Genomic DNA, 27,790 nt, shown 5'->3' on the forward strand with positions numbered 1-27,790 from the left:
TACTAAACAAAGACTTAAATCAACTGCCCTAAATATGCTAACAGACTTAAAGGAAAGCATGGATAAAGAGCACCAGGAAACAGGGCAACAATGTATAAACAGATAGAAGAGACAATAAAGAAACTAATTATAAAAAGGAAACAAACTTTAAGGCCAAAAAAAGTGCACTAAATTTTTTTTTTACTCACTAGTGTATTTCAGTAACAGATCTGAGTAGGCAGAAGAAAGAATCAGTGAACCTGAAGAGAGAGTAAAGAAAATTATTTAGTTTGTGGAGAAGGAAGAAGAAGAATGTAGAAAAATGGACAGAGCCTAAGATACCTGAGACATAATCAAGGAACCAACATCAAATACCTAATGGGAATTGCACAGGAGGTGAAAGAGAAAGGAAAACAACAAACACCAAAAAAATAATGCCCAAACTCCAAATTTGATAAAAGACACAAATCTACACACATAAAAATCTGTCTACTCCAAGAAAGACTCAGACAAATAAACCCACACCAAGACATGTAATCAAATTGCCAAATGCTAAGGAAAAAGAATCTGGAATCAGACAGAAACAACCTTTTGTGCTCTAGAGATCGTCAATAAAACTCACAACTGATTTCTCATCAGAACCACAGGGGCTAGAAGGCAGTGAGATGACCTTTTAAAAGTGCTGGCAAAAATTTTAAAAAGAACCATCAACCAAGAACTGAACATCATACAAAGACTATGCTTATATGAAGGAGAAATTAAGACCCAGATAGTATAATCCCAATCACATGAAATTTCCAGAATAAGCAGAATTTCAAGGGGCAGAATGTAGACAGGGGGTGTCTAGGGGCTCTGAAAGGAGTGAAAGAGAATAACGAATATTTTGGACCTATGTAGAGCTAGTGGTTACTCAGCAGTGTGAGTGTATTCAATACCAAAGAATTCTTCACTCTCAAATGGTCAATTTTATGTTCTGTGAATTTCACTTTAGTAAAGAAAACAAAAATAGTAAGGAAAAAAAATACCTGGCTTCTGACAAACTGTCATCAGTATGGAATCACCAGCAGTAATAGTGGCTCGGCAGTCACTCCTTAGTTACCTGTTGGTCCCATAGGACTTTGGGCTAGAAGAGATGATTTAAGATAATATGCTAATTGGATGTTTCTAGGAATATCGAGGTAATATAGACTACCTTATGGAGCTACAAACTGTCAAGGACATGAGGTATTTGCTAGTCTCAATAAGGCCTTACCCTTGAGCCTGCAAAGGAAAGATGAGGAAGGTGACCCGTACTAATAATCACCAGCATGATACAATTCCAAAGACACAGGTTTCTGAGATTTGATTCTTTGTTTGGTGTATGCATAATTTATTGGGATACAAGAGCAATTTAAAAACTACTTTAATTGATTTTATTCTTTGAAAGTACATTGGTGCACTCTGAAGCCAAGTGTTGGCACCAATTCTGATACAGTTAATAAAAACATTCACACCTTACATGCAGAACGAAGTGTGTACCCTGACATCCTAGGCACAGTCTCAATGGCAGCTGTCCATCAGTATCTGCACTGACACCGCCACAATGGCAGGCACTCTGGATTCATCACTCAGTTATACAGTAGGATGTCATGATGACAAAGTTTTCCCCACCAGGTGTGTTTTGATGACATACTCATCAAAACATTTAATTCTGAGCTGAGCGCAGTGGTTCATGCCTATAATCCCAACTACCCAGGAGGTGGAGATTAGAAGGATTGTGGTTTGAGGCCATCCCAGGCAAAAATGTTTCTGAGACCCCATAAAAGCTGGCATGATGGCACGCACCTCTGGTCCTAGCTATGAGGAAAGCATTAATAGGTGGATCACAGTCCAGGACATCTTGGGCATAAAAACAAGACCTGAATTCGAAAAGGGCTGGGGATGTGGATCAAGTGGTAGAGCTCCTGCCTAACAAGCACAAGGCCCTGAGTTCAAATCCCAGTAGCACCAAAATAATAATTTTTCCGAAAGTACAACCTCACTTTCTCTGCAGTACTAAAATGAAATGACTCCGCTGGGTTCAAAACTAAAAAATGAATGGAACCCAAGTCTGTGCCTCTGCCTCTTCGGTGAATATGTTTGGCTCTGTTGAGATGGTATACCAGCACAGTCTGGTACAAGTTGTGGATTCTTTTGCTCCCTGAAGTTTCAAGTTCCAATTGTGAACCCTAGGGTCCCCTCCCCTCAGTTTTGCTTTTCCAGTTCCCTATAAATGTATCCATCCTTTATTTGAAGGAAGAGCAAAGTAAATCTCAGAAAGTTTCCCACTGGGCTGGAGGTGTGGTTTGAATGGCAGAGCACCTGCCTAGCCAGAGTGAAGCCCTGAGTTAAAATCCCAGTACCGCCAAAAACAGAAAAAAAAAAAGTTTCCCACACTAGCTACCTCACTGCTGTAAATAAATACAACTCCACACTTTCCTTCCAGTTCTCCCAAATATTACTAAATTATTGGAGGAAGTTGAAGGAAAATGTAGAGATCTGTAACAAGGATGGGGAACATTTTGACTTAGATCAACAACTAGAAAGCAATTTTCTAAACTTAGTCATGCCCTGCCTCAGGTCACATATTCAGGCTAAATTAGAATTCCCAACAAAACTCTTCTGGTGACATCAAACCCATAAATCTCCTTAAATTAGGGAAACAACTGTGTAAATCTGCACTGCTTCAGCAAAGGCACAAGCACCGAAGATTTCAATTCAATTTTGACAACCACATTCCAAGGGCAAAGCGGCTACGGAACCCAGCTGTCCAATACGCTGCTGAGTTTTTTGTTTAGCTTGTAGATTTCAGAGCAGTCAGGCTAGCTAAAAGTCTCAGGCAGGAAAAGAAACTCAAGCAGGCTACAGCAGACCCACATTTATTGCATGTAATTTATTTAATTTCTCAAACACTTGGCTCAATGTCCTGTGAAATGAGCAAGGTGGCAAGGTCATCGCAAGGATTGGCAGTAACAAGAGGAAAATGTCAGCTGTGTATCTCAGTCCATTTCTGCTGCTATAGCAAGGCATTGGAGGCTGAGTCACCTATGAAGCAAAGATGTTTATTTGGCTCATGATTCTGGTGGCTGGAGGGTCCAAATTGGCAATGGTACCAGTATCCTGTCGAGGGCCCCAGTGACTATGCCACCATATTGTAAAGAAACGTAAGGAACAAACTGTGTAAGGAAGGGGCAAGCACGGGGCGTGGCCTTGCCTTGTAACAGCCCACTTTCAAAACCTAATTCACTCCAGTAAGACCCATCCTTTCCATCAAGTAGCACGAATACATTCATTAGGGTGGAGCCCCATGACCTCCAGGAATCCCCACCTCTCAAAGGTTCCCCCATCTCAACACTGCCGAGCTGTGGACCAAGTTTCCAGTCATGAACCTGAGGGGGACAAACCACATCCAAATCACAGCAGTGTGTTAAGAATTCACCAATTATTACTTGTCATTAATTAGACTTATTGGGTTTCAAGGGGGAAGGACCTTGGTCTAACATACGGACTTTGGTCCTATTAGACTTCTGCAATTTCCACACAATAGAGAGCAAGTCACAACTAACCCCTCTAGAAGGAGGAGCACATGTACGTCAGTTGTCAAATTGTGTTCTATGGAACGGGAGAAACTGAGAGAGATACCTCAAGGACTAGCAGGATTGGGGAGAAAGCCGCTAAGATTCTAGGATGTCACTACTACCTATGACTTTGAGTGCTGAAAATATAAATAGAGGGGTGTGGAAATAAAAGGCAGTGCTAATTTTAACATGCCATCAAGCACACTGCCCTCCATTGAAATGTATTTTAAGTTTTTATTTAATAAATTATGTTAAATGACAGTGAGTTCAGTTAGAGTCCTAATTAGTCCTAATTACTAATAATTCAACAACAATATTTGCAAGGTTTCCCTGACAGCTCACTTCATCTGATAATGAGAAACTCTACAAATCTTGATGCAAACAGTACTTTTGATGCTGACCAATGCCTGGGCCTGGTAGAATGCACTTGTCCTCCCAACTGCAGCACAAATAGGAGGATTGTGATCTAGGCTGGCCTGGGCATAAATGAAGACCCTATTTTAAAAATAACCAAAGCAAAAAGGGCCGGCACAGGAGTGGCTCAAGTAAGAGTGCCTGCCCTGCAAGCACGAGGCTCTGAGTTCTAATCCCAGTACTGCAAAAAAAAAGCTCTCCCAATAAAGAGTACCCACCTTCACTGCTAGTATTCAATATTTTTTAGGACTTTCTAGTCAGCCCGAAGAAAAGAGTAACAAGGATCAGAAAGAAATTATTATCATTATTTACTGAAACAGTAATAATTGAATAAGATTCAAAGACATGCAAAACTACCAGACCATCTAACAGTTCGACAAGACTGCAGGAAAAAGTCTTGCAGAAAATGTTCCCGATATTTCAAGATAATTAAAAACAATGTCTAGGATTAGCAATAAACAACACCAGGTACCTAGACATCAAACTAAGACACATAAATACACATCGGAAAATACATGAAAATGTGTTATTTTCCCCACCTTTATTGAGATATAATTGACAAATGGAAATTTTACATATTTAAGGTATACAAGGCACTGTTTTGCTATACATATACATTGTGAAATGACTACCACAATTAAGCCAGTTAACATATCCATCACGTCACAGTTACCCCTTTTTATGAGGTGCAAATACATAAGGTGTTCTCTAAGCAAATTTCGGATATACCTGAGTAAACACTATCTCCTCCAGAACTTATTCCTCACAGCTCTGAACGTTTGCACTCTGTGACCAGCACCCAATAACTGTCATGCCTCCCACCTTCCAACCACCATTCTGATCTGTGTCTATGAGCTCCACCTTCCCACGTTTTACCTGTAAGTGAAGTCATGTAGCACTTGTCTTTCTGTGCCTGGCTTATTTCACTTAGCAGAAAGATCTCCAGTTTCATCCATGGTTTTGCAAATGGCAAAATTTCTTCTTTTTTAAAGTTAATATGTTTGTGTGTGTATGTATATGTGTGTGTGTTTGTGTGAGTCAGTTTCTTCATCCATTCATACAATGGTCAACATTAGGTTGCTTTATAACACACGCAGCACAGCTGTCTCTTTGAGATGGTGATTTTGTTTCCTTTAGATATGTACCCAGAAGCGGGATCGCTGGGTCCTATGGAAGTTCTATTATTTTTTACTTCTTTATGGTACTGGGGGCTGAACACAGGGCCTGGTGTTTGCTGCACAAGCACTCTACCCGGTGAGCCGCTTTGTCAGCCTGTTACTTTTGGTTTGTTTTTCAGATGAGGTCTCACACTAACTTTGCCTGGTTGGTCTTGAACCTTGAGCCTCCTGCCTCTACTTCCTGAGTAGCTGGGATTACAGAAATGTACCACCATACCTGGCTTATTTTAACTTTCTGAGTAACTTCCCATACTGTTTTCCATAATGGCTGTACAAATTTACACGCCTAGAAATTTACACTCCTAAAAACAGGATATATGTATATAAGAAAAGAGTTTCTCCATGTTCTCACCAATGATCTTTATCTTTTCTTTTCTTTTTCCCTCTTTTTTGGTGGTGTTCCGGCTCAAACCCAGGACCTTGCACATTCTAGGAAGTCTGCAACTGAGCTACACACCTAGCCCCACTTCTTACCTTTTGACTATTTGATAATAGTCATCTGACCAGGGGTGAGCTGGAATGTCACTGTGGTTTTGACTTGCATTTCCCTGACAGTTAGTGACACTGAGCATCATTAATTTTCATTCTGTCTCCCTTAAAGAAATGCCTATTCAGGTACTTGTCCATTTTTAATCAAGGAATGTTTATTTTATTTTGCTGTTGGGTTGCATGAGTTTTTTATGTATTTAATATCAACTCTTCTTCATACATATGCTTGCAAATATTTTCTCACATTCCATGGTTGCCTTTTCATTTTGTTAATTGTTTCCTTCGCTAGGCAGAAGATTTTTAATTGTTATAGTCTCAATTGTTTGCTTTTTCTTTTGTTGCTTGTGCTTTTGGTGTCTTACTCAAAAACTCATCGTTAAGAGCAGTCTCACTGAGCTTTTCCTTATGTTTTCTTCTAGTTTTCTGGCTTCAGGTTTTATGTTTAATAATTGTTGGGTTTTGTGTATAGTGTTAGGGATGTAATTTCACTTTTTTGTGGGCATATCTAGTTTTCTGGACACCATTTAATGAAGACCTTCTCCTTTCCCCATGTGTGTTTCTTTACTAGTATTGATAATGGTTGCTTGACTGTACATGTGTGGGTTTGTATCAGGACTTTCTACTCTGCTACCTTGGTGATGAGTGCTTTTTATGTCAGCCTCATCCTCCTTTCATTACACTACCTTTACAATACAATTTGAAATCAGGGAGTGAGTTGACTCCATCTTTACTCTTCTTATTAAAAATTGCTTGAAATATTGAAGTCTTTTGTGGTTCTATGTGAATTTTAGCATTTTTTTCCTGTGGAAACACCATTAAAATTTTGGTAGACTGCATTGAATCCAGATAAGTTTTGGTATTACGGATATTAGGACAATATTGGGTCTTCTGATCCATAAACATGGAATATCATTCCATTTATTTGTGTCTTCAGTTTCTTTTACAGATGTTTTATAATTCTCGGTGTATACATCGTTCACTCCCTTATTAAATTTATTCATCCACTTTATTAATTTTGATGCTAATAATATAAATGTAACTATTTTCTTGATTTCTTTTTCTGATTATTTATCATTAATGTGGATACACTACTGAATTTTGTATGTTGGTTTTATATCCTCCCAATTCACTGAATCTGTACATGAGCTCTGACACTGTTTTGTGGCTATCTTTAGGATTTTCTATGTATAAGAAGAATTTGACAGCTGAAACAGAGACAGTTCTAGTTCTTCTTTTTCAATCTGGCTGCCTTCCATTTCTTCTTGCCTAATTACTCTGACTAAGACTCTCAACACTAGGTTGAATAAAAGAGGTGAAGGCTGGCAGAGTGGCTCAAGTGGTAAAGTGCCTGCCTAGTAAGCAGGAAGCCCCGAGTTCAAATCCCAGTACCATCAAAAAAAGTGATGAGAGTGGGCATCCTCTTGATCTTAGAGGAAAAGTTTTTAACCATTCCCTGTGGTTAGTGGTTGTATGACTTTTATTGCAATGAGATACATTCTCTCTAAATACTTAATTTGCTGAGAGGTTTTTTGAATCATGAAAAGATATTAATTTTTAACAATTTTTTCTGTATCCATTGAAATAATCAAATGGCTTTCGTCCTTTATTACATTTATATGATGTATCAAATTTCTTGATGTGCATCCCAGTGATAAATCCCACTTAATCATGGTGAATAGTTCTTTTAATGTGTCTTGGATTCAGTTTACCAGTATTTTGTGAGGCATTTTTGAATTTGTGTTCATCAGGGATAATGGCCTATAATTTTCTTTTCTTGGGGTGTTCGTCTCTGGTTTTGGCATCTGGATAAAGCTAGCCTCATAAAATTAGTTTGGAAGTGCTCCTTCCTCTTCACTGGAAGAGAGTGAAAAGGATTGACATTAATTTTTCTTTAAATGTTTGCTAGAATTCACCCATGAGGCTCTTGATTGTTTTGTCATTACTGATTCTATTTCCTTGCTTATAATTGTTCGCTCAGATGTTCCATTTTTTTCATGGTTCACTCTTGGTAACTTTTGTGTCTCTAGGAATTAATCCATTTCTTCTAAATTGCCTAATTTGTTGGTGTATAACTGCTCACTGTCGTCTTCAATGGTCCTTTGCATTTCTGTTGTAACGTCTATGATTAATTCACTTGCATTTCTGACTTTGTTTGAATCTTTTCTTAGTCTAGTTGTGTTGTCTGTTTTATTTATCTTTTTAAAAAAACCAACTCTTGGTTTTCTTGATCTTTTTCTACTGTTTCTATTTGATGTGTGCTTGAGATGGATGCATGTTCTGCTTCTGTTGGGTGGAATATTTTGTGTATGTCTGTTAGGTTATTTACTCTAAAATGTTGTTGAAATCTAATGTTTCCTTGTTGGCATTCTGTCTGGATGACTTATTCATTGTTGAAAATGAGGGCCTGAGGTTTCCTAGTGTTATTGTATTGTTGTACAATTTTTTTCATTTAGATATAATAACAATTTGCTTTAAATATTTAGGTGCTCTGAAGCATGGTACATATATATTTATAATTGTTAAATCTTCTAGTAAACTGACTTCTGCATTCTTTCTGACTCCTTTCTTGCACTTTTTTATTTGAAGTTTGTTTTCTCTAACATAAGTATAGCAATATTTGGTCTCTTTGGGGGTTCCACTTACCTGTCTTTGTTGTCAAAATTTACATCTTCTAACATCATATATCCATTAACTTAATGTAATTATAATTTTTTAAATATTTTGCCTTTAAATTTTTATACCAGAGTTAAGTGATTTATACACATCATTCTATTTTTAGAGTATTCTGAATGTGACTATAGGCTCATCTTTTCCAGTGAGCTTTATAGTTTCATGGTTTCATGTTACCAATTACTGTTCTTTTGTTTTAGCTTGAATAACTCCTTTTAGCATTTCTTATAAGCCAGGTCTAGTGTCTGGAAAACTCTCTAATCTCACTTTTATTTCTGAAGAGTAGCTAAGTAAAGTATCCTTGGTTGGCAGGGCTTTTTTCTTTCTTTCTTTTCTTCCCTCCCTCCCTCCCTCCCTCCCTTCCTTCCTTCCTCCCTCCCTTCCTTTCTTCCTTCCTTCTTTCTTTTCTTTCTTTCTTTCAATGTTTTGAATAGATAATCCCACACTCTCCTGGCCAGCAAGGTCTCTAAGAAATTCACTGTTAGCCTTGTGATGATGCGCTCAAATGTGACAAGCCTCTATTCTTTGGTTTTTGGTTTTATTTGTTTACATATTTGGTTGTTTGGTTGGTTTTCTGCTTTCTTTTCTTTTCTTTTTTTCTTTTTTTTTTTTTTTTTTGCTGTGGACTCCAGGGATCTTTCCATGTCATCTCCTCAAGTAGCTGACCTCAGGTGTGAGCCACTACACCTGGCTTCACCTCAACAGCTTGGTTATAATGTAGCTTGGTGATCTACAGTTCTCCCCAGATTTGGGGCATTTTAGCCTATTTCTTTTTCTTTTTTAGTACTGAGGATCTCACCTAGCATGGGCTTCGCACATGCTAGCAGCATTCTACCACTGAGCCACACCCCAACCCTTTTTAATTTTTTTTTTTGAGATAGGATCTCACCAAGTTGCCCAGACTGGTCTGGAGACTATTATCCTTCTGCCTCAGACCCCTGAGTAGCTGGATTACAGGTGTGTGCCACCACACCTAGCCCACGATTTCTTTAAATGTTCTATTCCTTTCTCTGTCCTGTAACTCCCATAGAAGAATGCTAGTTCTTTTAAAAGTGTCACATAAATCTCACAGACTTTATTCACCTCTTTTCTTTCTTTTTTCCCTCTGAATGGATTTTTTTGGGGGGGAGGGGTCAGTCGGGATTGAACTCAGGGCCTCACACTTGCTAGGCAGGCACTCTACCACTTGAGCCACACCACCAGCCCTTATTGTGTTGGGTATTTTTTAAGATAGGGTCTCGCAAACTATTTGCCTGGAGCTAGCCTCCAACCATGATCCTCATGGTCTCTGCCTTCAGAGTAGCTAGGACTACAGGCGTGAGCCACTGGCACCCAGTTGAATGAATATTTTGAAGACATATCCTTGTACAAATAACTATGGCTAGAACTCCTTAATACTTAAATTATGTAAATTCTTCTTAAATTTATCTATAAATTAAATGCAAATCCAATCATAATCTTAACAGAGATTCTAACAGAATTTGACACATACATTAAAATGTTCATATGTATGAAAAAAGATTTAAGGGTAGAACTTTTTAAATGAAAGAAAAGGAAATTGCTCCAAGTGAAATTTAGACTTGTTATAAAGTCGTAACAATTATAACACTAGGATACCAAAGGCAGAATTCACAGAGACCAAAGATGCAAAATATAAATCTCAAAAACAGAGAGAGAGTAAGACAGAGACAGAGGGAATATCCCAAAATCCTGAGGCAACTATTCATCCATTATAAAAAGAAACAACAAAAAAGTCCACTGTATACTGCACACAATGGTAAACTTTATATACACTTTCCATATATCAAGACAGAATTTAGGGCCTTGCACTTGCTAGACAGGTACTCTACCACTTGAGCCACACTCACAGTTTTCATTTATTTTTCAGATAAGGTCTCACATTTTTTGCTCAGGTTGGTTTCAGACCATAGTTCTCCTACCATGGCCTCCCATGTAGCTGGGATTATAAGTATGTACCACCACACCCAGCTTATTTGTTGAGTTGGGACCTAGCTAACTTTTTGCTCAAGCTGACCTCAAATTATGATCCTCCTGATCTGTGGCAAGAGCCACTGCACCCAGCCTTGGAAATAGTTCTAAGACAAAATTATTAAGAAAATATTTATAGATTACATTATTGCTTAAAATTCCTTGTAAGATCCTATAATTTGTGGTAAGTGGGTCTAGAGTCTAGGAGAAGATATTAGTAACATACTTTTAAAGATTTCACATTATATAAAGACTTTTAATTGAAGGGGAAAAGGCAGACACCCCAATAGAAAAATGGAGCTATGAATAGGTAACTCAATGAAGAGGAAATCCCAATGATAACATGAAAATAAGCTCAGACCCATTAAATGCAGGAAACACAAGTTAGAAAAATGACAAACACCCGGAGGAAGATGGTGAAACTGATGGAGTTTAAGCTCCAAGATGTCCTCACTCATATGAGTGCCTCCAGGGCCCCAGCTCATATGACTGTGCGGTCCTTGTCAACTTAAGTGTGAACTCCCTTTAACACCATCACTAAAAGCCAGCAGGTCGTTCCACTCCAGTTTCCCTTCTGTAAGACTTGCCTTTCAGTTGGGGAACGGTGGAGTTCTTCATGGGCTTTCTGGATCTAGAGAGGGAGGGGTAAGTTGACTTGGGATATACTGTGGTACAGCAGATTCTCGCTAGGCTTCCCCAAGAGCAAGGTGTCTAGGGACTTTCTGCCGCTCGGTCTCTCGATGCACCCAACATAGGGAAATGCCAGAGTTTTAACTTAGAAACCATGTCTCACAGCACCTAACTCCAGAAGGACAAGGAAGCATTTGAGATGAGTCCCTGGATAGGAAAACTCAAAACGCCCTGAGTTGTTGTCATTCATATAGGAAAGAAACTTGATAGAAATTCCCAACATTATAATAATCTTAAATGTGCCAAAAGAAACTTTTAGAGATTCCTGATGAAAATACACAAACATCTGGCTGCTCATCCAGTAGCTCACACCTGTAATTCTAGCTGCTTGGGAAGTGAGGATCACAGTTTGAGGTTGGCTTAGGCAACAAGTTCATGAGACTCCATCTCAACCAACTGATGGACACAGAGGCTTGTTCCTGTCATCCCAGAGACACAGGAAAGCACACATAGGAGGAGGATCACATCATGGCCCATACTTGCTGGGGCATAAGTGAGACCCTATCTCAAAAATAACCAAAGCAAAATGAGCTGGTAGAGTGGCTGGGGTGATAGAGTGTCTGCCTAGTAAGGGCAAGACCCTGAGTTCAGCTCCCAGAACTGCCAAAAAATAAGAGAGAGAGAGAGAGAGAAGGAAGGAAGGAAGGAAAGAAAGAAAGAAAGAAGGAGGGAGGGAAGGAGGGAGGAAAGGAGGGAGGGAGGGAGGAAGGAGAAAAAATAAAAAATAAAAGAAATATGCAAATCTTTAAGGGAAATCAGTGATAATACCAAAGTAAGGAGCTACAAATTCCACCCCTCTATAAAAACAATACAACCTGTCAGAATCAATGCTTTAAGAACTCTGAAAATTGTCAGAGGCTCACAGCAACGTGGGGAGGGCTCATTCAAGAAAGATGGCGGAATCTCAGTAAGAGCACCAAGCTTTGTGGAGGTTCTCTTACTCTGGTCTCATTCTCCACTCCCAGGTGAGCAGTAGCCTGTAAATATTATGAGAGGGAGCACTGTAGACTCTGTACAGAAGGAAATTTCATTATTTCTTTTGCCCACATGGGTGGCTTCTGCAACACCAGCTCAAAAGGCTTATTTTCATCTCACATAACTAGGAACTCACTCAGGACTAAGGGGGATACTGGAACACCTGTCAAAAACCTTTCCAAGTTAATGTTTATTCCTTGCTTTCTGAGATAATACATAACTATGAGGACAATCAATAGAATAACCAAAAAACTTCAGAGGAAAACCTAGACAGTGAGGTGCCCATAAACATCCAGCATAGAAATTCCAGAAGCACAAGAGAGATAAAAAGGGGCACAAAAGGTATTTGAAGAAATATAGCTAAAATTTTTACAAATTTAATGATATATTAGTTCTCACTTCAAAGAAACTCAATAACTCAAATAGGAAAAATGCAAAAAGTCTTCATCTAGGTATATCATAATAACATTGGCGGACACAAAGGGCCACACATTGTATGACTCAAGTTAAATTAAAAATCCAGAAGAGGCAAAAAGTAGATTACTCAGTGCTAGTGACTGGAGCGAGGGAGATTGGAGGTGACAGCTAGCAGGCTCGGGATTTCTTTTGGGGTGATGAAAAGAGTCTTTTTAGATAGTCTGGAATTAGATTAATGGTATGACTGTATAAATCTGTGACTATACTAAGAATCACTGACTTGTACACTTGAAAGTGGTGATGTATAAATTACTTGAATAACATCCCAATAACAAAAAAGTAAAATTATTTTAAAAAACTATATTAGAGAATGAAACCAAATGTTTTTGAGAATCTGTAGAAAATGAAATTATAAAATCACTGTTACATGAATAAGTAATCAAAGAGTTAAGCAGCCAAAATAATGTAGGAAGAAAAAGTCTTACAGACGTGCATTACGTGATTCTTTAATTTTTAGCTGCTGTTTTCTGGATTGTGTGATATATTTGGTACATTTTAAGTCAGTTTTTTAAATTTACCATGTTATTTACCAGTTTCATGACCAAATTTGTATTTACAATTTTGTAATCTTTCTGTTAAATGAACTGTGTGAAGTCTAATGTACTGGTTTATACCTACAATTCCAGCTATTAGGAGGTGGAGATTAGGAGGATAGATCTTCAAGGCCAGCTGAGGCAAAAAAGTGACCACCCCCCCCCAATCTCAACAAACAAGCGAGGGTGGTGGTTCATGCCTGTAATCCCAGCTGCACAGGAGGTCTAGGTAGGAGGTTTGTGGGCCTGGGCTGGCCCTGGGAAAAAATGCAAAACCCTGTCTGAAAAATAACTAATGCAAAAAGGGCTCAAGTGGTAGAGTACTACTAGTCTAGCAAGCACAAGCTCCTGAGTTCAAACCCCAGTACCACCAAGAAAGAAAAAGAAACCCAAAAAACCTGTGTTGAGTTTGATCCACTAAAACTAGAATTTTCTACCGGGGATACCATTGCACAACCATCAGCGTAGATGAAATTAAAATGATATCACCAAGTACTGGGAAAGAAGTAGCAAATATCAGCTCTTCTTGGCTCCTACTACAAGTACGAGTTGATCTAAACAATTTGAAGGTTAATTTGGCAATTTTAGTAGCATTAAGTTGCCAATTCCCCATAACTCAGGAATTGTGCTGGCAGGTGCAGGCTTTACCAACATGTTTACACATACGCACAGGGGACCACAGCAGGGATCTCCCAAGCCCTGTTGAAATGTCAGAGCACCACAATAAGCTAAATGACCATCAAAAACACCACACAGAGGATTGGAATACACAGGCATTAATTCAGTGTCTGTGGAGGACGGGTTCCAGGACACCTGTGGATTCCAAAATCTGCAGATGTTCAGGTCATTTAAGTAAAATGGCCTGGTGATTGCATAGATTCTGTGTACTCTAGATCACTCTGGTTAACATACAATACCTGATACAATGTTGATGCTGAGAAAATAGTAGTTACACCATATCATTTAGGGAATGATGACAAGGGGGAAATCCACCCATGTCCAGTATAGATGCAGTTTTCCCCTACTGCTTTTAATCCACTATTTGAATCAGCAGATGAGAACAGTGGGCTGACCATTCCTAAAAGGGAACAGGAGTTAAATGAGTTTATGCAGATCAACCAGCATGGAGGCGAAAAAACAGTATCTAGTTGTTTTTCGAGCTTCAGAGCTGCACGCACAGTTCATGTAAGTTATGGGCTTTTTGAAAACACACAAGAACTAAATATGGTTCTAGAGATGAGTGAAGTAAAAAGAGAATCCTCTCTTTAAATGGCACAAATAGATTGTAGCTGGATCTGTGATGCTTAAGTTCTTCTACAAAGCTGTGAAGAAAAAACGAAGCAGGTATTTCCAAGTTTAGGTATCTATTAACTCTGCTTCTTAGGATTCTTAGAATCTCTCTCTGACCTTTTCTGTTTAAAACTGGATTAAGAACATTTTGCCTGAGTAGAAGACATACATGAATTTTAAAAAGTAAATGCCAACAAAGAAGAGGAAAATGCTAAGATAATAATACATTCATAACATTTTTCATTGATTGAATCAGAAGTCTACTATCTCCTCTGTACCCAGCCTCCAAGGTGATACCTAAGACTGGCAAGGGAGGGTACAGGGACATAGATAGCACTGTCATATTGGCCCTGGGCCCTTGAAACACATAGATGCCTTCACAGAAGCAGTTATATCTGGTGATGTATTATAACAAGATTGTGATAGAAGAATGTATAGTGCCAAGGATATATGTTCACCTTATAGATGAGAGAAAACAAACAACCGAAACGCCCAGCAACTCTTTGGTAAATTGGAATTTGTTAAATAAACCATATAAAAGCAATAAAAAATGATGTAGAAATGAATATATTCACAGGTTTAACATTCTTATTCAACCAGCCACAGATCAAACATATTTTTTAAAAAATTACATCAGCAGTGAACGTGTATAGACTATTTTTCTTGTTTTTATTCCCTAGACAACACAGCATAACTATTTACACAACATCTATAATGTAACAGGCATAGGTAATCAAGAGATGGTTTAAAGTATACAGAGAATATGCAAAGGTTCTATGCAAATATCACAGTTGTTTAAGGGACTTGGACAGCTGAGGATTTGGGTATCTGTCAGGGTCCTGGAATACTCCCAGTGGATACAGAGGATGTCACTGTACTTGGAAACAAGCTGGATGTGGTGGGGCGTGCATTAATTCCAGCACTAAGCCTAAGACAGGAGGATAATGAGTCTGAGGCCAGCCTGGACCACATAGCAAGAGCCTGACTCAAAAAAAAAAAAAAAGGAACGGGGGAGGGAGAAGAGAGGAAGGGACACTCTATGCTAAGCGGGCTTCTTGCAGATGTGGGCTCATTTTGTCACAGGGATCCCAAAGCAGCCTCCTTTATGCCCAAAGTGTCAGTCACCAAGTATCACAGTCACCACCACTGGCCAAGAACCTCACAGGCCACTTCTAATGATAAAAATTCCCTGCACACAACTAAGCACAGCACACTTCTAATGCCTGATGGAGTTTTACTCAGACATTTGCACCCCTAACAACACAGTGAGGTAATGTACTCTAATCCCACATGAGTGATGAGAGAGAGCAGAGGCCATCCACCCAGAGGCATGCAACAGCCATCAGTGAGGTGACATTCCCCTCTGTCACCTCTGCACCACTGATTTCTGGTTCTCTATCATCTCCAACCTCAAAGGATACTCATGGTTTAGCACACGCACGGCCCCCTTATCCCTTCCTGTCTAGGACGCCATCAAGTGCACGCAGGGCACCAGAGGAAAGTGCCCAATATACTATACTATATACTATATCCATCTTCATGACTGAGATGGAAAGACACATGTCCTGCCATCTTCTGATTGCAGACTAAAACATTTCCAGCAATTATCTCAGAGTTATGAAATTAGGCTCATCTGTATTTTGTAAATTCCCCACAGTGAACTACGTTACTGCTAAGATTAGAAAAAGTGGTAAATAAATGTTATTTTAAAGGAAAAAAAAGAGAGATGAACCAACAAGATTTAGCATGAAACTGATGAACTTAAAGTTTGGGGACTCTCAAATGCTCGGGTTCTATCAAGAGGCTCTAGGAGAGGTCCTGGAGTTTGTATCTGAATTTTTGTGTTATTTGTCATTAAAAGCACCCCCTCCCCCAAAAAAAACCTACAGATGGCTCCGGCTCCCCATGCAACTATGGTCTGCCACAGATTAAATAAACATGCAATATCTAACAAGTCCATGCTGTCTTTAGAAGAGAGAGAAATGGAAACATTTCAACCTAGGTAAGTACACACACAGGCTCAGGTGACCGCACACAGGCAATAAAACCAGTATTCTCTCTTTCCCTTTCCCTGATGCTATGGACTGAATTGTTCCCCAAAAATTCGTATGCTGAAGTCACATGTTGAATGAAGAGAAGGGGCCTCTGGGAGGTGATTGGACTTAGAAGACTTCATGAGGGTCATCTCATGAGCAATACCATCGCTCTCTCTCCACTGCCTTAGGTCCTGGCACCAAGATGACCAACTGCAAACCAGGAACTGGATCTCCCAGCACCTGGCTCTGTAGCTTCCCAGAACCCTGAGAATACATGTGTGTTGTTTTAAGCCGTTGGTCTGTGGTGCTCTGTTACACAGCTGTACCTGGTCATGCACGAATGCCCTGGTGAATTCAGCTCTTTAAGCCAGTGGCAAGCTCTGTACCGCTGAGGTTTTAAACAGAAATGGTGAGCTGAGGATCTGTTATAAGTGCTACTGGAAATATCCAGCCTTTCTTTTCTCTGGAATCTATCAGGTTCTTTAAAAGGTCTGCCTCTTTTCATCTGCGGTGAGAGTTCTGTTTGAAAACCCTCTTTAAACACGGCTTTTGTGCGGCACCTTCGCCTCCAGTACAGAACCTTAAAGAAAAGCAGCATCCCATTCACCGCCTTGTTTTAAATATGCTCCCCCTGACCTTTCGAAATGGCAAAATAAAGAATTCCTGGGACAACCAGGACCACCTGCTTTCAACTACCCAGCACTAGAGAGGCCAAATGTCTAATGTGGCTGGAATACCTGGGTCCAGGGACCCCAAATCCACATGCAACAGAACGCTTTGCCAAATGACTCATTAGGCTGAACCCAAAAACACAAACTGCTAAGAGCCAGCATGCTCTATTTGAAGAAGCAAAGAAACCCCCCTAAGGTTCCATGGGACCTAGTTTGAAAACTGTGCAGGAAAGTCCCCATAAGGAGTCATGGTGGGAACAAAATACCAACATCCAGGTAAAATGAGGAAGAATGGCCAAGCTTGGATGTTTGTAAGGAATCACATCCTAAATCGGTGATGGTAACAGAATAGCTTATGACATTCAGCAGGGTCGTGCTGACCCACTACCCCTGGAGTCTGCAAAAAGTAACATCCCCAGTCTGACTAGCTAAGGCCAAAATCTCCCTCTACCCAACATGTGGGAGGAGTTATGACACATAACCCAGTCTCTAAAAGTTAATAACCGAGGTTTCAGGCTGACCACCCCATTTCTTCATATCGCAGTAAAAGCTTGAGGTCTGGGGATCCCCTGGGCAGCCCTCCTTCTTGAACCTGTCCACCCTCCCATCAGGTTTATGTTTTGTTTCACTTCACTTTGCTTTAGCAGACCTCTTTGGGGTTTTTTTGCTTTTTTATTTTTTTGCCTTGGTAAATTCTTTTACCATCCCACAGCACCAAAATCCCTGATGAAAACCACTGTCTACATTAGCAAGAAGGAAACAAAAAATTCCTTTCACAGAAATGGGGGCACACAAGGGGTTGATGTCCATACCTGCCCTGCTACAGGGCCAACTGCCCAGCACACACTTAGGGCACGCAGGGTAGATAGGCAACCCTCATGTGAGCAAGACTGCTAGAATCTTCACTCCAACAACGGTGAGTATTTGCTCCAGTTAAAAGCAAACAGCAGCTCTGTGTAGACGCTGCCTGTTTGTACTACTCCATGGCAGCATTCCTCAGCTAGTGGACTCACTGAGGAGCCCTTCCCAGGAGCCCCTTGGAGTCCATGTCCACGCCCTGGTGGTCTGGCTGTGGCCAGATTTGAGGCACCTATGTATGAAATGCCTCATCAGCACCAAGTGCTGTTCTAGATCCTCAGTGAACAAAGCAGCAATCTCACCATTGTGGGGTCTACACTGTAGAGGGGAGACCACCTAAGTAAGTAAACTAGTCACACAAGAGACAAGGGCTGCAGGGGAAAAACAGAGTCCAAATGAAGGAAAAGGGAGTGACCAGAGAAGGCAGTTTCTATGTTTAGTCTTGATTGCTGTTGTTATTGGTGTGAGTATTGTGTGTGTGTGTGTGTGAGAGAGAGAGAGAGAGAGAGAAAGAGAGAGAGAGCAAGAGAGCAATGTACAATATAACCCTAATTGGAATTGTCACAGTGAATCCCACTGTACACTGAATATATCCTAATTAAAAAAAAACTTCTAAGGATATTTTTTCCATGATGGGTAAGTCCATGTCATCTTAAGGTTTCAAAGTTTAAAAAAACACATCACATAAAATTTTCCATCTTAGCCATGTTAAGTGTACAGACTGAAGTGTCAAGTATACATCCTTATTCACCTCAGCTCAGAGCTCCAAAACCTTCTCACCATGCAAAACTGAAACTCTACATCCACTTATCCACTGCACACCTCCCTTTTCACTCCCTCCCCAAAGCCCCCGGAGACCACCATTCCACTTCGTCTCTGTGAGTCCCACTGCCTACAGGTATTTCCTGTAAGTAGAATCATATACTAGGTGTACTTTTGTGACTGGCTAATTTGACTCAGCGTAACGTTCTCCAGGTCCACCCAGGAACTCCCTTCCCTTTGTAGAAGGAGTAATATCCCATTGCGTCATGTACTACATTTTGTTTGTCATTCTTCCATCCACGGCCACTGGGGTGGTTTCCACCTCTGGGCTATCATGAGTTATCCTTCTGTGAACGTGGGTGTACAAAAATCTCTTCGACATTCTACTTTCAGGGAAGGCCTGGTTTTAAAGAAAGTAGTCATGGTGGTTCTTGATTGGGAGGTTGGCACCTAAGACATAAGTGTGGTGAGAAAAAAAAGCCATGAGGACAATAGGGTTAGGAGGACCGTGCAAAGGCACTGAGCTGGTGTAAGGAAGGAGCAAGGTAAGCCTAGAAGGTATCAGAGTGAAAGAGAGAGACAGACAGACAGAAAGACAGTGTGGGGAGAACCCAAAGTCCGAGTGGGGCAGAGCACACAAAGAGAAATGGGGAGCCCTGTGTAATGGTGAACATTGGAGCTGCTAAGTGGAAGGCAGACTGCAGGGAGATCCAAGAGTGAGGAGCTGTGAGGAGTCACGGTCATGGTTAGACGAAGATGGCAGTGGGAGACAGAGGCTGGTGGTCACCTGCTGGTGGACTTTGACCTTCCACTGCACTGGAGTTGGCCCCATTAGCAGTTTCCCTCTCACCTGTGCCTTCAAGGCAGCGTGGAGGCTGACTCCCAGGTGCATAGCCAGAGGGGAATGGAGCGGCACTGAATTTGAAACGTCACAGGTCCTCTGTGCCTCATAAGGAGAGGAAGACAGAGGGGGAAGGGAGAAGCAAGGGAATTCAGATGCTCTCATGACAAACCCTTCCTCAAGTGACTGCCCTATAGAGAGCGTGAATATTAGGGTCCCCTTCCCTCCCTCCTCACATACTCTCTCCCCTCCTCTATTGCCTCCCAGGGACCCTGCCCCTTTTCTTTCCTCTGCAGGGCCTCTGCAGCATCTGTCTACCTATTGTGTCAGGGACAGTACCAGTTTTTACCTCCCTCCTGGCACTATTTTATCAGGAGCTCTGCTGCACACAACTGCATTTTCAGAGGGGCCCAGACTGTGACTGACTCAAAAATCACCTACTTGCTAATGATGGATTTCTTCAGGGCCCAGGGCTGTTCAGGCTGCAGAGTGTTAAATGAGTCAGGGATGGAGGGAGACAAGATGAACTGTGGGCATGAGGAGTCACTCAACATTTGCAGAGCCTTTTGTCAGTTCCCCCAAAAGATGGCCGCTCATCCTGACCTGCATCCAGGTAGAATAGACAAAACAGTGTCACCCTGAACCCAATGAGGGTCCCACTGTCCCTACTTCCTATGAAAGAAGGACCCCTGGATAAGACTGTAGAATCAACATGAAACCTGCATTTACAGCTTTGTGCAGAATTATGGAAAGAAAAGGTTTGACACCGTTGACAGAACTTCAGGAAGTCACAACTAAGGAAAGATTTCCCAACATCTTGGATAATGACAGCTCAACCCACTCACCACTCAACAAACCCTGATTTTGTGGCAAGGCCACAGCTAGATAGGGCAAGGAGCCCAGATGGGTCAGACCTGAGTCCTGACCCAAGGTCTGTGCTCTCTAGCAGTAGACAAGAGATCCAATGCCAACCGTAAGATTACAGGGGTGAGGGGGAGGGAACGGCACAACATTTATGATGAATTTAACAATAAATGCTTAAAACAGTTGGCAGCATCAGGTATAATAGTAAAGTACTATATTCAAGCAGTGGTAACCCCCAAACCCACAATTCACTATAGCAAGTCAGCAGAGTAAGAAGAACACAGCTAGCAAGTAAGTGGTCCATACTTTCAAAGCCCAGGTCATTCTGAGAAAGGAATGGGATGTGAGTCTTGATGGTTCCCAGAAAGACAGCAGCTCAGAGAGAGGACACCCCAGGATTCACACAGGATGGGGGTCCTGCAGGGCTAGTGTGCATCAGAGCTCAGGGAGCTGTGGCAGGAGGGCCCGGTGTGTCACCCTACCTACAGCAAACCTGTTCTGGTTTTGTCTAACATACTAAAATCAATGACAAAGGGGAAGACCAGGGAAGCAGAGAGGCTGGTGCACACTTCTCAGAGGCCAAATGAAAGCGCCATGAAAGTAAAACACTCATGTGACAATAATTACATGAATGCCACTCGTGATGAACTCAGAAGCCCAACTTACCATCTCGTATGGCCTCTCATTTGGTTCCTGAGGGCGTCCGCTGAAATGCGCACAAAGAATGAAATTAGCTCTCTCCTCTGTGTCAGAGCCTGTATGTGCCTGGCCAATCCTGAGATGAATACTCCTGTTAAAGATTTCAAATTCCAGAACACTTAAGAGCTCATATTTCAAAAGATACATAGGTAGACTTTCTAATTTGACTCTAATATTAAAGTTTGCCTTGAAGCGACCTGCTTTAGGTAGGGGTTAGTCAAAAGAGTCTGAATTCCCTCCCTCTGCTGTCCTCCTCCATCTGTATTTCCCTGTGAGGCCAGGGGGAAAAGGGGGCTGCTGTTCTTTTTCTGGTCAGGACCTCTGTGCTCCACTGTAGAGCCCTGGAGCCAGGCCCCAGGTGCAGCCCCATGGCTGAACAGAGGTGAGGATGGGCAGAGATGGTTGTGGTAGGAGTAAGACATGGTTACAAACCCAGGGTGCTGTGCTGTCCAGTCCTGACCTTGGCTTCAGAGTCAGCACTCCTAGTTACCATTACTCAACCTACTTATATATGTTGTACAGACAATCTGAGAAAATAAGAAAACAGAAATTCTGGTTTAATTAATGGAAATGTGTTCATTCTTGCTTAATAAACCTGTAGCATAATAACGACTGTTTCTCATTAGACATGTGAGATTAAATCCCCTCGGTTTTTATTTCTGCCTGTGTTTGTGGGTGTCTTCCATCTTCACCATCCATTTACTGGACACCTACTGTATGCAGGCACTGTGCTAGGCCCTGGGTGTGGGGGGGAAGGGAAGCCAGCAGTGAGCAAAATTGACAGAAATCCCTGCCTTTGTAGATTGGTGGGGAGAGGGGCAGATGATAAATAATAACCACAGCAGGCTGTGTGCAGTGGTTTGCGCCTGTAGTCTCACCTACTCAGATGTAGAAATTGGGAGGATCAAGGTTCAAGGCCAGCCCAGGCAAAAGTTAGGGAGACCCCATCTCAACCAATGAGCTGGGTGTGGTGGCATGTGCCCGTGACCTCAACTAGGCAGGAGGTGTAAATAGGAGGATCGAGGTCTGAGACCAGCCATGGACAAAAACAAGACCCTGTCTGAAAAATAGCTAAAGCAAAAAGGGCTGGGTGTGTGGCTCAAGTGGTAGAGCTCCTGCATAGCAAGTGCAAGACCCTAAAGTGAAGCACTAGTATTGCCAAAAAAATTTTAAAAATTAAAAAATAACTACAATAAAGACAAGGTGAGTAAGTTCAAAGGAGATGGGCAGTGTGAGTCTAATATGGAGGAAAGTTCCCCATTTACCCAAGGCATGGAAGGAACAAAACACCAAAGCCAGGAGGAATAAGGAAGGAGGGACAGTGTTCCATATGCTCCTGGGTGCATAAAATTCAAACCATGATTGGACGAAGAGCCAACCAATCAGCAAGGCCCATGAGAAACAACCAATCAGCAAAATCCCAAGTAAAGTCTATGACAGCCTGTCCCCAACCCCACACCCATGCAGCAGTACCATTATGCTCCTCTGCCTAGACCCCGCCAATTTTCTTTCCTTGTAAATGTCCTAATAAAATCTTTGCTTTCTCCTGCCCTCCTGTCTCAATAAATTCTTTTACCAATCTGAGGCTCTGAAATCCAACATCTCAGTGGCCCATGTGGAGATGAGAGCTTACAGGATTTTCTATCTCCTTTTCCACATCACTACACCCCATAAGGGTAAAGAGCCTGTCTGTCCTCTCTTTTCTAAGTCTGCACTTCCAGCACAGCAAAGCAGGCAACAGGTGGGGGGTGGGAATCCATGTATGCAGTGGGTGACTCTTTTCCTCTCTTTCCTTTCACTTTCAAATTCCTTCTGACTATATATATATCAGGTTTGAACTCAGGGCTTCACATTTGCTAGGCAGGCACTCTACCACTTGAGCCACCTCCACCAGCCCTTGACCTCCCTCAGAAAGGTCATCTTCGCCCATTGGAGGACGATCTGGAGACAACACTAAGTCGTCCCTTTTCTCTTCCTTTTCCCACTCAGGCCTAATCACTCAGTCTTTGGGAGTCTCCTCTTTTCTGAAGGTTACACTTGATCTTTGGAGCTTCTTCTGACTAACGAGATGTTGCTATTAGAAATGGCGCCTCAGTCCCCTGCAGGCATCTAGTTGAGCCCCTTCTCTCTCACTGGGACACCATGATGAGACTTAGGGCACTGGAAAACCCCTCCTCAATGCCTTGATTCCCTCTGATACATTCCTGGTCTGCATTCTTTGTAACGTGGTATGGCCGGTTTACAAACTGCCAGATCAAGAAGGCTGGCTTGAAAATGGCATTCTTACTTACCTTTTCTGCCATAATTCCTGTAAATGGTCCAAAGTTCCCCATGCCTCTGACAGGATCCAGATGCCAGATGTGTCTGGTCCATTTCTAAGAGCCTCTAAATTCTCCGGACATTCTAGATGATCCCCAGCTCTTCTCTGTTCCATCCTGCCACCCCATACAGTTCCCCAACTTTCTTCCCTCTCCCTCTAGCACTGCTGGTGTGGTTTAAATTTCCCATTTGTTTATTTGTTCTGTGTTTCTGTTTGTGTCTTATGTAACATGGATTTATATTCTATCTAAAAGCTCTTTGGAAAAGCCTTGCCAGTCCACGCAAACTCTCTAAGACTGCAGGAGGGAGAGAGGAAATACACCCCGTGCCACCACAAGGCTGCTATTGTGGAGCCATGCTGCTCCCCCTCCAATGACCCAACTCCACCATGGTCATCTCCACCATGATAATGCTAGGAAGGCACCGTGGTGGTGCTAGGAAGGCAGGCATGAGGGCGATGCCATCTTACTATCCCTTAGGGAAAACAGTACTCTAGGGCTGAAAGGTCTGAAAGTACTCTAAATTAACATATTTGTTTATATATGTTATTTTTGTACATTAGTCTATCAAGCATTGAGAAAAAACTTCATTTGCCCTGGAATTTCAGAAAACAACTGACTAATTATTGCTGCGTTCAGGAATTAACTCTCAGACTGAAAAAAAAAAAAAGAAAAGAAAAAGAAAACTCTAGACTGAAAAATAAAATTGGTCATTTTAAAACTCAAGAGGACTGTTTTGGCTGCTTAATTGAGGGCTTGTAAACGGGACCTTAAAGTTTGGTTGTTTAAACAAAGGATCTCAATCTGTTTAATTCTGTCATAAACATAGTTTGGATTTAACTCTTTCCCAATATATGGGTCTGATAACAATGTGTGCTTGTAAATTGCTATTAGATAGGGAGAAAAAGTTTGATTGCCTTTATTCCTGGTTCTTCATTGAAATATAAGGCTACAAATGTTATTTTATTTGTAAAAATTTGTCTAAGTTCAAAATTTTGTAAAAATTATTTCAAAATGCAAATTAAAAAGAAAAAATCAGCATCTAGGCTTGTTAATTGCTAAGCTGTTTTTAAATATTATAACAATGGCTATTCTAAGTCTTTTGTTTTTGCAGTTTTTGTTCATTTGGCACATTTACAATCAAACCCCTTGCAAAATGACTTTAGCAAGCACTTATCTGACAAATGGGTTGGATTTTAAATACTTGCTTCCATTGAGTTTTGTTTTGTATTTTCCTTGTAAAACTTTGTAACTTGTAACTGTCGTCTATTAACATTCTGCAGTACAACTTCTAGCTATGAAAATTTGAGCAATGTTATTTTTGAGATTCTCAGATAACACCCATAAAACAAACAAAATTAAACATATTAGACTCCAGGTAAGCTCAGTCTAAGAGCAACTGCTTCTAAACCTCTTTGCTGCTCAAATTTGACCAAAGAAAGGGTCTACTGGCTCTGACTCCCACCTGACTGGTCACTTCCTCTCTAACATGGGATTGGATCAGACCAACTGGGACATCGTATCTCGGTAATGAAGAAGACATACCAGGACACAGATTATTTCGGTGAAGAGGGACCATTCAAAGACAGTTTAAAAAAAACTGTTCAGACAAGAAGGTAAGTTCTCAAATTCCAAACGGAGTCACTTGTGCCAACCCTTCTAAAGTAACTAAAGCTGAGAAGTTGTAAAGAAATGGCTCATCCAATTCACAAGATAATACATATGTACATGGAGATGTCACAACGAAACTCTAGAGGATACAAAGAAAGGGTAAAGGAGGTGAATATGGTAGAAATATTATGTACTCATGTATGAAAATGGAAAATGACCTGTTGAAACTATTCTAAGAAGGAGGGATGGATAAAGAAGAATGATGGAGGGGGTGAATTTAACTAAAATATATTGTAAGCACTTTTGTAAATGTTACAATGTACCCCAGTACAACAATACTATGATAATAAAAGTAAAAAAAATTTAAAAAAAAACCCAAAGGAGTAAGACTTAAATTGAATTAAAACATTAAGGAAAAACAAAAACAAAAGAAAAGGAATAGTTTATAAGCAAGGCTACCTAACTCTGAAGCCTATGGCTGTCTACTTTCCAACTGAGCAAAAACTAGCCTTTCTATCTCCTGCTATTCCTATACCTTCAAGAAAAAGTCCAGGTGTCCCTCCCTATGTATAGACATTCATGGCCTCTTAAATAAAAAGGCTATCCAACTCATACCTGAGCTAATAGGCCTCAAAATTATATCAGGCATAGGGAAAGGAGTGGGAGGAATTATGTCTTCCTTCCTGATCTCCAAAATCCTGTCTCTAGAAGTGGCTGATGTCCTAGACACCATAGCACAAACCCTCAAGGACTGACAGGACAAATTGAGTCTCTAGCCCCTGTGATCCTACAGAACAGAAGGGCCTTAGACATGCTCACTGCTGCCCAAGAGCAAGCCTGTGCTATGCCTGGGGAAGTCTGCTGCCTCTGGGTTAATATATTGGGACAAGTTCATACCAACATTCATAAATTAACTTAACCCACCAAGCTTCTCAACCTAGAGGACAAACCACCCAAGGATGACTCTCGTGGGAAAATACCTGGTCATGGTTATCCTGGCTTCTCCCCTTCTTGGGACTGCTAGTATCTATTTGACTCCTTTTTGCCATTGGACCTTGCTTTATTAATGTTCTAACCAGAGTTTCTTCTCACCTTCAGGCACGAAGTTACAAATTACACCACAATGTGGGTTCCATCCCCTACCATCTGACTCTCCATGCCTCAGCCCCCCTGGACTGGGCTTCCATACAGTTTTTTTCCCAGTATTCAGTTAGACCCAGCCATGACCCCATGCACTGCTCCACAATCCTTTGCCAGAACAATATATATATATATACATATACATATATATATTGTTCTGTATGTATATATATATATATATATATATATATATATATATATATATATGTATATATATATAGAGAGAGAGAGAGACATTTCTATGACCGTGCCCATCTCCAAGGATTTCTAAAAAGATGAAATTGTGGCTCCACTAAAACCAAATGATTGGTTTTGTTGTTCTGTCAAGGGGCCCTCCCTCCCTACCCCCACCTCCCACTTACTGAGAGCCAGGTGAAATGAGGAAGGAGGGAAAAAACACGTGAAAATCAAATAGGTACTGAGTTCACAAGATGTTTCTGTGCATGTAAAATACAAACTATGATCCATAACAAAGAAACCACCCCAACCAGCAAAATCCCACGTAAAGTCTATACAAGCCTGCCGGGCCCCAAATCACTGCAGCAGTAGCCCTATGCTCCTTTGTCTCGCTGCCTGTCGTTTCTTTTCATTTCCTTTTAAATGGCATCCTAATAAATCTTTGCTTTCTCCTACTCTTCCGTCTTGGTAAATTATTTTACTGACCAGAAGCTCCCAAGTCTATTCAGTGAAGGGGAAGGAAGGGGTATTTCATGGAGTGGTCAAGGTAGGCCTCATTGAGAAGGTGACTTGTGAGAAAAGATCTGAACCATGCTGACACGGGGCAAAGGCATTCCTGTCAGCGTGGGAACAGCTCCTGCAAAGGCAGGATGGCCTGGCGAGCTCCAGGAACAGTGTGTCCAACTCTGAACTTCTAGTTTTAAAAAAATGACTCCAACCACTTTTTAAAAATTATAACCATTTCTTCTGACTGTGAAGCATGCTTGTATTCTTTTTCCTGTTAAATTAAAGCAATTTTCAAATTGAAATAGTCATCCTTAAAAATTGAATTATAATGCAGAATGCTTTAGACACACCCCCTCTATTTTGTCTGTGAATGGAGGATGATGCTTGAAACACTGTTCATTCGGTGTCCTGAGGGGCTTGTGAGGAAGGTGCCATTTTTATGTGCTTTTTCTCCTGCATTCTGCCTTTTCTTAGCTTTCTGGAGTTATACTTGACAAATAAGGACTGTACATGCTGACGTGTACAAGGTGTACAAGGGGTGTTTTGATACTCACTACATCATGAAATGATGACCACATCCAGGTAATTCATCTCACAGGGCTATGCTGCTTTGTGTGCATGGAGAACACTGATGGAGCTTGGTAAAATTTTTTCAGTTCTTTTCTTTCGGGGGGAGGGTGCTGGGGTCTGATTCATGCTCAGCTCATGTTCCACCATTGAGCTTCACCCCTAGGCACTGTGAATTTCAGGTCTACAGTCTCACACTGCACATTAGATGTCTGGAACTTCTTCCTCTTGCACAACTGGCAATTTGTACTTTCCTTTATTCCTTATACCTTCCTGAATTACTCAAATGATTTATAAAGGGAACTGATCATTCTTCTCAACAAAGTTGTTCCAAGTCAAATGTTAGTGCAATGACATTTTGAAAAGAACAAATAATAAAGAAAATACAGGGCTAGAGGCAAAGATCAAGCAGTATATTGAAGTTGGGGATCCAAGTTCAAATCTCAGTACCACCAAAGG

At 41.0% G+C, this 27,790-nt stretch overlaps 1 protein-coding gene across 4 annotated transcripts in view; it reads right to left on the reverse strand.

Moving 5' to 3' along the window:
- The window catches only part of Entrep2 (endosomal transmembrane epsin interactor 2), a 469,028-nt gene that overhangs the window by 385,977 nt on the left and 55,261 nt on the right, over nt 1-27,790 (reverse strand). Inside the window, exon 1 of one of the 4 annotated variants that reach the window (XM_074061965.1) lies at nt 189-8,563. The exons of the other annotated variants lie outside the window; for them this stretch is intronic. The gene's annotated coding sequence lies outside the window, so the exon portion shown is untranslated. Of the gene's footprint in view, nt 1-188; nt 8,564-27,790 lie in introns of those variants that run through there. 4 annotated transcript variants of the gene reach the window in all.

Source organism: Castor canadensis, chromosome 19 (assembly GCF_047511655.1).
Source record: "Castor canadensis chromosome 19, mCasCan1.hap1v2, whole genome shotgun sequence".
Lineage (NCBI taxonomy): Eukaryota > Metazoa > Chordata > Mammalia > Rodentia > Castoridae > Castor > Castor canadensis.